The sequence below is a fragment of the Hirundo rustica genome, chromosome 4, assembly GCF_015227805.2.
Source record: "Hirundo rustica isolate bHirRus1 chromosome 4, bHirRus1.pri.v3, whole genome shotgun sequence".
Taxonomy (NCBI): domain Eukaryota; kingdom Metazoa; phylum Chordata; class Aves; order Passeriformes; family Hirundinidae; genus Hirundo; species Hirundo rustica.
In genome coordinates, this window is record NC_053453.1 from 68511365 (window position 1) to 68522539 (window position 11175).

Genomic DNA, 11175 nt, shown 5'->3' on the forward strand with positions numbered 1-11175 from the left:
ATCCCCTGACAGACACATTGAGCTGGAAGTGCCTGAAGTCTTTGAAAATGTGAGACAAGAGAGACAATGACCTCAGAACTGGTGGGGTTTTACTCAGCAACTGAACTGGGTTTCTTAAAAGTCAATGTCCTCCATCTCAGGCCACTTGAAGACAGAGAAGTGTCAGGAAAAGGGAGAATAGCTTCACACTGACAGAGGGCAAGGTAAGATGGACATTGAGAAGAAATTCTTCCCTGTGAGGATGGTGAGGCCCTGGCACAGGTTGCAGAGAAGCTGTGGCTGCCCCATCCCTGGAAGTGTCCAAGGCCAGGTTGGACGGGGCCTTGGAGGAACCTGGGATAGTGGAAGGTGTCCCTGTCCATGTCAGGGAGTGGAACTGGATGGGCTTTAAGGTCCTTTCCAACCTAACCCATAGTTCTGTGATCCTGGGGTTCAACGTAAAGGAAAAATTAAAGACTGACCAAAGGTGTCCTGAAATTGTCCTGTTAGAAGCAGCACCCCTTTTCCCAGCCAGTTTAACAGGCACTGGTTCCAGTTCCAAGCAATGTGGGTGTGTGGGACATCTCCTGGGACTTCAACCTGCTGACCATGGGATGCCCAGGAGTGGGCACTCACTGTACCTGGTGAGGATAGAGGCATTTCCAGAAACCCTCCTTCCACCCAGAGCAGGTTTGTAAAGTAGGTGGGGAAACCCACCCATCTCATTTCATCACTGACACAGAAATGATGCTTCTGGGTGCTTTAAATCAACTTATTTGATATCTATCTATCTATCTATCTATCTATCTATCTATCTATCTATCTATCTAACTATCTATCTCATGTTTTGCTTTAGTTGGGTATGGAGCTTCCAGGGATAAGGATTCACATATTCTAATCATTGTTTATTTAAAAATTTCATTTAACTGATTACTAATATAATCAAGTTAAGTGCAAAGTTAATAGCAAAATGATATGAGACTATGAAAGTACTTGGTAACCTGTTCAGTAATTTAAAAAAATAAAATATTTAATAAAAATTAAGAATATGACTTATAACAAAATCTTCAAGAAAGATCATGACTTGCCCAAAATACTCTAACATTACTCCTGTTCTACCTTTCTCCTGGCTACCCAGAGAGTTTAAGCATCCTCTTATGCTGTTTCTTGCCAGATCTTTTTGTTCCTTAAAATCTTAAAATAAAAGTTCATTTTTTTCCGATGTTTGACAGAGTTTTTTCTCACAGGACCTCCTGCACAGGAATCCTGTACAGAGACAAACCCATCAGAAACAGGACTGAATTCTAAGGAACATACACTCATCTCGTGATCATTTTTCAGCTGGAGATTAAATCAGCCAGCTGACTGCACAAATGAAGAATTTCTTTAGAGAAGAGAAAGGTTATAGCTAAAGCACAAAGTTGTCAGAATTTAAAAGATGCCAAAGGAAAGGCTACCCTCTGCTCAGGAAAAGTGAATTGTTATGACTGAACTTGCCTATGGCAGCAAATCTGAATAATACACTCAGCACTGAAAGTCCACCCCAAATATTTTAAGTTTGGCAACATTCTAAGGAAGAGATAACAATGACAGTAAGAGGCAACCAGGCTCTCTCACAATTAACTTCCCTTGTTTTACTACTCTCCTTTCAGTTGGAGAAAGTCAATACCTTTACAATTATCTAACTTTAGGATATTTATTAATCTTTATGCTGCATACTGTATTTCTACCCCAGCACATTCCTTCTCGGGGGAAAAAAAAAAAAAAAAAAAGACTATTAGTGATTTCCTGTGAGCTGGAAAGAAATCCAGCTTGAAAGGGTTGCAAGAGCAATTTAATATTGGAGCAACTGCACTGTCCATTCTCTGTATTCATTGCTCACCAGCTGAGTGAAGATCACTTGTGTACAAGGGCATGTGCTTTTCACGGGTGGGTCTGACAAGCCCAAATTCTTCCATTTCTTGTGGAATTACAAAGAAAACTGTAGCTGAAAGGAAAAAAATCCCATACAAGCAGATCTTTCTTCACCTGAACACATTCAAATTAACTTTCAAGCAATTTAACAAGCATGGGGTCAGCCTTTCCTCACAGCTATTACTTATTGTACACATTAATAATGTTCTGACTAAAAATTTAATTTAATTATTTGTGACTATCATTGGGCATTACCTGATTTTATTGTTAACTGGGTTTCTTCCTCAAAAAATGAACTTCAGCCTCCAAAGACTTTAATCTTAACAAGGTTTCATACATTAGAGTTCTTGGAATAGACCATTTCCTTAAAAATACATGAGGGTCGAGTTTCAGAAGATTTTAATTTAGTTTCTGATCTTGCAATTTATTCTGAGGTCTAGTCCTAAAGAGATACATGTATTACCAGACTTAGATACGTCAGAGGTAGCAGTAATAACTCACTGTTTTCTTAATAAGAACAATCACCTCTTAACCAGACTGATATTTTTTTCTTTCTCTCCATTTTTAAAAAGAAGATTCTTATGATGAGATATTCGTGTTTTAAATTCAGTGTAAAATGTAGGAACACACAAATTTCAGCCTTTTAACACTGCTAACTAAAGACAATAAGCCAAGACAAAAATCATCAGACTGGTAACACATCCTCAGTAGAAGTCATCCTTCTAGATAATTATTAAAGGCCTCAAAACTCCTGACCCTCAAGTACGTCATCATCAGATACACAGCCCCAAACTGGTGTCCCAGGTGCTGCAAAGATAAATGGGCTTCACAGCCAATCTACACAAGCTGGTTTGGACAAGCTGCGAGAGGAATCAAATCACAGATTCCCTAAGGGCCCTTACAGAAACTGTTGTGGCAACTCTCACACACCAGTGGCCCCCCCAAGACTGACACTTCAGCTCACCTCAACTGCCTCAGAGCTGACTTAAAAGATGTACAACCCCTGAAGTTAAAAGGTCTGCCACATACAGGGCTCTGCCCTCAGACACAGGCAAGCCAAACCGCTTTACATATTTATACACATGTATGCATGAACACACAGTTTTTTTTATGCTAAACAAAATAATACCATTCCATGCCAGGATTCCTGGGCAGCTTGTTCATGTGCTTGATGTAATCCACAGTTGGGCCATGCAGGATCCAGATCAGCATGAAGGATTCCTCAGCCAAATGGTAATTTACAGTAGTCATTTCCAGAAATAGAACACTGATGTAATGGTTACACAAGTCTTTGCCTGTGTTCATTAATACCTCTGGTGTTCTGGGGTGCACAGTGTGGTACTTGTGTCCAGCTATCATTCTTCTCTACAGCATTTGGAGTGATGGCAAAGAGAGAAAATAGGCATGTTCTGCTTTTATTGCAGAGGCACAGACGATGGGAGGAGAGGGAATAACCAGATTCAATAAATAAATAAACAAATGAATCTGCATGCTGTTGATTCCCCCACTCTCATTACTGTGCGTTCTACCACAAATATTCTCTTTGATGCTTTCAAGAAAGATGAGCTACAAAGGCTGCAAGAATGCTTATGCCCATTACTGTCTTAATTATAAACTCGTCTGTCTATAAACAAATGAAAAAAAATGTCTGCTTTTAGGCCCAGGCCAAGGTCCTATGGCTATGAAGTGAGCATTCCATTATTTGTCTTTTGCCATAACCAGCATTTTATACTGTCCTGGATGTGAACACCTGCAACATTAACAACTGTGCCCAATATGCATTTAGAAAACAAGGCTTCTGGAATGTGTTTTAGTTATATATGTGACCTAAAACAATCCAGATATAAGAGAACATACTGATAGCCTCTGGAAAATGCTCTTTATATAAAATCCTGTAACTTCAGTCATGGAGAAGGGATCCTGATGATACCCCAGCTGCCTGTACTACGTTGACAGAGAAATAAGGAAGTACACTGGAAGAGTTTAATTCACCAAATGTAAGATAATGGGCACGCACCACTGCAGAACACAAACCAAAAGCACTAAGGACAAGCAACGGCATGAACTGTACACAGTGCAAATATTGCAGCTATTTCTCAGGAACTAAGCAAGACAAAATACATTATCCTACTCAGTGGTTCCTACTTTACCTCCTTAACACTAACACTTATTTTTCATAGTTAAACACTTCTGTACTTTGACACATATTTTCAAAAGAATAAAGAAAACATAACATATCCTTTCATTTTTTTAATACTAAGCAATTGCTGTATATATATCCATATATACATTTATATATATTTGATTCTGGTAGTAAACTTGGGCTTATTGCTCCTTCTGCTTTGATTATTTAAACAAATATTGCATTGACATTTTCTAACAATGCTTTTGCTCCTATTGACAGGGGTCAATGCACAAACAGGATCTTCTCTATCCTAGAATTATACCTTCATGCTTTGCACCAGCTTCTACTTTGCAACTAAGTTGTTTGTTCTTCATTTTCAATCTTACCTTAAGCTTCAGAAGACCTGCTGGAGTCCTGCAGACAGTGGGATGGAAAACTGCTTGGTGACTTCCATCATGCATTTTGAATGATGGTTCAGATGAGAAAGAGCTTTTCCAGTGTTAAAATAATTTCTGCTGTAAATTTTACACTCCTGACAGGGTGGCTACATCCAGGCTCATATGCTGCAAAAATAATAAAAATAACAACTTTCACCACCCAGAAACAGGCAAATATATATCCACTACAGCAGTAAACGTCTGCAAGAGTTTTCTCTCCTTTTGTAACTCTAGGGCAGGATATCAATATTAGCTGTAAGAGAAAGGCTGCTTGCACACTGCATTTAGATCTTGAAAGAGGTATGTGGACTGGTGAGAGTATAGAAGTCAGAATTTTGCAAAAGCAACCACTTTTTTAAACTGGGTCCAATGTTGGAGTTGTAAGCAGGGAGGAACAAGACATTTTTTGTGCCCACATTTTAAGTTTGCAAGGGCAGTGATTCTCAAACAATCCCCCAGACATCAATTTTGTTCTTCTTGTGTTCTCAGCCCACTGCTCCTCTCTCTCAACCCATGAGCTTCTCGATGGCACTGCACGGGGCGGTGCTCTATTGGGACACTTACATTTCCACCTTTAGTGGTTATTACAGTGTAAATTTTAGCTGTAAAAATGCTTGTCCCACACTGGATAAATATGTAAATAACTCTGCTCTATATCTTTAATAAAATTAAATGTATTTTTGTATTTCTATTTAATACAACATATGAAATACTAAATGTAACTCTACCCACGTGCAAGACACAAACTCACAGCTTTCTATAGCAACACATATGCTCAGCAAGCAATTTCTATAGGGGCAGGGTGATTAATTTCAATCCATACTTCTAAACACGTGTCTCAGAGCATTAAAGTATACTTTAATTACTGTGCCAAGCAGATGAGCACATAATAGCAGCTATCATTTCAGAACTTTACAGACATGGTTCACTATTTGAAAAAAAACCCTCTTAGATGAACATTTGCTTTACAAAAGCAGCAGACTCTTGATCTTATCGATGTTGCTTTATTTTAAAATCAAATCACAATTTCGTGATACTCAGTATTGCTCTTAAAGCCTCGGGTTCTGCAGTTATGCAATTACATGACACCTAACAATTTTTAAGACTAAGTATATCTCTCACTGTTCTGCTTTATGCTTAAACCCTGTATCTCAGCAGCTCAAAAAACACTCTGCAAAGAAACTCTACAGTGCTTTAACACCTTCTAGCATTTAAACTATGACGATTTTCTAATCCAAGCTAATATTTTCCTATATTAATACCTTAAATTAGTAACGCCACACTATTAACCCAGGAATCTGCTGTGAAGGCCAACAGCATCAGCCCCTGGCACTGTTTCCAGCTGATGTTCAGCAAAAAACCCCACACTCTTTAAGTGGGCTGGAGAAGAGTGATGCAGCTCACAAGGAGCCACCCTGCCTGTGCTGGTGCCAGCATCCCATGGGACAGCATGGGTCAGCTCCAGCACTGTCCTGAGAGGCTCCTGTGCCACTCCTCCGCTGATCAACACTGCAGTGAAGGCAGAACGAGCAGGACCCCCGCCAGTGACCATCAGCACTGTGAGAAGGGGCTAAGGGACCTGAGTAGGCTTTGGTGACAGCCCCTCCACACCCAACAGGAGGCTAGGAGAAACCAGAGCCAGGTTATTCACAGTGGGTTTGACACCACAGAGTTTGAAACAACTGACAGAGTTTCAAATACGAAAGGTTCGGGTTAGAAACAATGGAAAACCTTTCTGCCATGAAGTCAGTCAAGCAGTGGATGGGGCTGCACAGAGAGGCTGTGCAGTCTCCATGCTTGGAGGCTTTCATCACCTAACTGAACAAAACCTTAAGCCACCTGGTCTCAGCTGGCCAAGCTTTGAGCAGGAGACTGGACTAGATGCCTCCCAAGGTTCTTCCACTCTGAAGGATGAACCCTGTGATGCTGACCATTGCCGCCTAACTGGAATGTTCTCTGGAGCTCATCTCTTCTTGAAAGATTTCATTTGCTCTGTTCACTTCTCAGAGACCCTTACTCTTGACATCCTTCAGGCCCTGCAAAAATGCATTATCTGATACCTGTGGGACTTTTTTCCCTCTAAGAGCCAAGAGCTTCAGACAATTGAACCCCAAAGTATTTTAGCAAATACTCTACAGTTCACGGGTTGGTGTTGAACTTCATTGTTCCTATACAATGAGTAACAACACACACACACACACACACACAGATACAAACAGCATTTAACATGCACAACAGAGGAGCGAAATACCCGTTAAAAATGTTTTCCTCATCATGAACAAAATCCAATTTAGTTAGGACATTTTTCCCTTATCTTTTCAAAAATACAACTGCATATCTCACCTTGACATATCTTTTCTCACTGGGGTCAAAACCACTGCTGAAATGGACCTGTTTTTGTGGCTCCTGGAATGCTACTGGAATAACACCACCAATAGAACTAAGAAGCAGCGGTGTTGAGCTACCTAGAACCCAAACTATCTGACATTTGAAAATGTTCCTTAGGCTCTTACATGAGGTCTTGGGAGCATTTTGGTACACAGACTTTTCTGCTCAAGCCTGAAAATAGGACAGAGGGAACTCACTGAAATAAGTCTTACAAGAAGTTTGAAATACACAACTATAACAGGTGACCCCAAAGCAACTCACACACAGTTAGCAGAAGCTTACCATACACTTATTGGAAGACCACCTTCCTAAAGCAACTGCTTTAGCTCCTGGAATGCTTCTGCTTAATCTCTTTGTCTTGTCCAGCTGGGCCCTAACTCCATTTTGCCAGTGTGTATAATTTCCCCTTAGAAAATATCAAATGGACAAATCAGGTTCCAGCCACTGGAACCAAGATATTACTGAGCTCCATAAGCTATTAAGGGGTTTCAAATTATGGCAAACAAATCCCTCAAGGCTCACTTAGGAAAAAAAATATAAAAACACAGGTCTAAGCTTGCCAGACTGTCTGCCTCTCACATTCACAGAAACCCGCCTCAGAAAAAAAAAAAAAAAAATCTTTATTATGTATGAGGTAGAGACCATCTGCGATGGGCTTTGAGAGCCAACTTAAAAGTGGGGGGGAGGAGAGTGTTCCCAACTGCATTCAGTCAGTGAAGAGCTTGAGACTCAGCAGCTGTCTGTGAGCAGGGAAGAGGTGGTGGGTCAGGATGAATGAGGCTGCACAGGACCTGCCAGGGTCAAGGATGGAAAGGAACATTCTTACACACAAACTGTGTGTAGAGGCATATGGAGAACAGGAGCAAGAACCAAGAAAACCTTGTGGAGACAGTAAGATCATCCCATAAACAAGGTATTCTAGGAGTGCTGCTTCCCTGTCACTGTGGAAAAGTAAGGGATGATAACATCATTCCTGTGGTTGTAATACAGACCACTGAACGCTTCATGCCATGGGAAGTAAGAATGGCAACAGCAGTAAACTGGTAGCAGCAAAGAATATAATAAAAAAATTCTTTTTTACCCTTTCTTTCAGAGAATTATACACATCTTTCCATATCAGTCTTCAAAATTTTCTTAATTCTTCTGACACCTCTTTTTACTACTCCACTACACATATCTGTATTAGCCATTTACATTTACATAGATACTTTTATGCATACCATACAGCTCGATGTTTCATTTCTGAAAAGGAAAAAAACCCTTTTTTTTACATTTTAATCACTGAAACTAGAGTTAGATTTAACCCTCCCCACCCAAAAAAACCCCCAAATCCCATGAGAACATTTTCTAACATCTAGCAGATTGCTACGCCTTTGTGTGTTCGCAACTCAACAAACAGGATAGCTCCTTTGGCTGCAAATGAACTGTGACCGGACAAATATGAGTAAACCCTTACAAGTGACTGCTGCTGATTCTGTCAGGAAGCAAATCTATTTTACATCTCTACTCAAGCCAAAATCATCACAAGCATTTGTCCTGTTTCACAAAATTTTGCTGTTTTTTTTAAGCACTACGAATTAAACTGATATCCCTGGCTGAAACTCACTCGTGCCTGCGGGGCCAGGCCGTCGCCTGGAGTGTGAGTGTGTGTGTGATTCTGGAAACACTTACCAATGGTAGAAGGGGCACTGGCGAATCTCGCTGTCACACACCAAACTCCCTTTTCCCAGCGGTCTGCTCCAGCTGGCTGCTGGAGACGAGGGCTCTCCACGCTGACTCCACGGGCTCAGACCTCGGGCGTGCCGCAGCAGCTCTGCAGCGAGCGACGCCCTTCCAGGGGCCAGGGCCGGACCTGTGGGTTTGCAACGAGGCAGCTCAGGTGCGGGTTCTGCTGAGGAAGCACTAATCCCCAGGGAAAGGGTGGGGTGGGGAGTTTGGGGCAGTAGCAACTCGAAGCAGCTTCCAGGAGGTTTGCCAGAGGTTTGCCTGCCAGCGGCCCAGCTTTGCTCCTGCACAGAGCCCGCATGCGCCGGGGCCTTCAGCGACATGCGCACCTGCACGGGAGGCCCAGGCCTGGCAAAAACAGGAATGCCACCTTCCATGTGGGCACGAGGACGTCGCTTTTCCTTTGCTCAAGCACTACAAAGACTGGGAGAAACAGTGCAGGAGCACCGTGCTTAAATTTGTTCCTTTATTTAAAATAAGGACAATTTAGCGTACCTGTGCTAATATCTGTAATTTACTGGCTGTGCCCCTGCAACTATCTAGGAATATGGTTATGCCTAAGCAGGGAATTTTAAGTTGTTTCCCAGACTGTTCCTGAATCCAACTGCAACCTGTTTATTTTGACCTCAGTTCTTAGAAACTGTTGATGCCACGGTAGAAATATGCTGTGTGTTCCAACAGGCAACAAACAGTCCTAATGAGAGCACACTCCATCTGTGCTGCCAGCGCACACAGCCTCAGCCTATAGCTCGGATACGCTGGAGCTGAGAGTGTAGGGACGAGCCCACGCTGCAAGGGACATCCTGGCACGGCAGAGCTCCCCGAAACAGGCCTCTGGGAGAGCCCTGAGGCAGCCAGGGTAGGCACCAGCAGCACTTGAGTTCTCCCCTCCCGGTTCTGAGCTAGCAGAGCACAAGCTTTTACGTCTTTTTCAACGTTTCAAAACTACAAAGTAAAGAAAGCTGAATTAGAAACTGCCCAGTGCTCTCAAAAGGTAGGAGTTAAAGCGTGCAGAACATATGGCACTATTTACAGCCGAATTCAAGGGAATTTTCCATCAGCCTTGTACTCTGCAAAAGGTACATTACAGAAAAATACACGTGGGGATCCTTTAATTTCTCCTGCATCTTCTCTTATAAGATGCAGCTGGGGAGCAACACCCACTGGTATTGGTAGCATGAAACGGCGATCCTTTCCTGTTACCGAGGTCTGGTACAAATTACCACGGATTTAGAGGCACTATATAAAAGACAGTGCTGATTTGTTTCTAAATTTGTATCTTGATTAAACTGTCAGGCTATAGCACAAATGCAGAGCTCACCTGATTTTAAAATCCTACAACAATAAATTATCCAAGAAGTGCACTACAACTTGAAAATGCTTATAAATGGATCAATACTGTGCTTTATGTTTAGATTTTACATCTTGGTCATGCCAAATCAAATGGAATAGAAGCAGCAGTTTATATTCAAACTGTAAACTCAGTGTGTTCCAAATAAAACTGTATGGGAGAGGAGATTGTGAAGCAGGATTTTAAAAACCACCAAGCTGACCAACAGCTTGCATTATTATTTTCTGCATTGCAACTGCATTATTATTTTCAGAATTATTTTTAACTGTGTTGTGGTAGACAAAAGAACAAATATAAAGGGCCAAAACTCCTACTCTCAGGAACTCGCATGCAAACTTGCATAGATCAGATCAGCATTTTTCAGCATTTACCCCTGTAAATAGAGCAGAATTTGGTCTCATCTGTTAAAGTGAACTCATTTACTCCGGAATAGCTTCAGTGATACCGAATATACTTTAACTATCCAGAATTTCAACATCTAGGATTAGTGCTGTAAATACACATAAGCATTGCGGTCTAATGAAAGAAGTCAGCACAAATATGGCGCAGCAAAAGTGAGATCAGCATGCAGAACTTCCAAAAAGTAGCTTAGGAATCCAACTACTATTATTAAAGCTACTGTTATTGAACTACGGCTGTTAGAACTTTCACAGTTTATTGAACCGTTCTGCCTGTTGCAAATATTATAAAACAGAATAGGTCAGTTTTCCATTATGATTACAAGCCAATGCTGTTCCTAAAGCTTTTGATTTTTAAACCAATGTTCTTGTATGTTTGAACACAATTTTTTCTACTTGCTTTTACATGGTATCCATGTAAGAAAAGAGCTATCCTAAATTAATTAATCAACACACACCCTTCCAGAGAGGGAATATATGATAAAAGTATTACATAGTGAAGTTCAGGCATATTTTTATGCTCTCAAAAGAGGGTAATTGATCCTCCCCTCTCCCCAGTTTCAAATATGGAACTTGGCTGCTATGGGTTCTTTCCCACACAAATCAAGCCCTAGCTCTTTTGAATTGAAACAATATGGGATGATTATTGTGGGAAATTTTTTTACTGTTACTGTAATTTAAAACTTTCTGTACCCAATTTTGCATTTTCTATAAATCAAAAACCCATTTCACTTAGGGCTACAATTAAACAGAGGAAATCAAAGACTAACTTCTAAGCAAGTCTTGCTATTAATCATAGGACAAACTAGTAGTACAACTACTTTTACTGCAGTTCCTTTCTGCCTGAGAACTACGTTT

At 41.0% G+C, this 11175-nt stretch overlaps 1 long non-coding RNA gene across 1 annotated transcript in view; it reads right to left on the reverse strand.

Annotated features, from left to right (window-relative positions):
• Positions 1 to 8641, reverse strand: part of LOC120752004 (uncharacterized) — a 74286-nt gene extending 65645 nt beyond the window's left edge. The window contains exons 1-2 of the long non-coding RNA XR_005700569.2: positions 8515 to 8641; positions 4405 to 4581 (exon numbers count right to left, since the gene is read on the reverse strand). This is a non-coding gene — a long non-coding RNA (uncharacterized LOC120752004). The remainder of the gene's footprint in view (positions 1 to 4404; positions 4582 to 8514) is intronic.
• Between the last annotated feature and the right edge of the window lie 2534 nt (positions 8642 to 11175).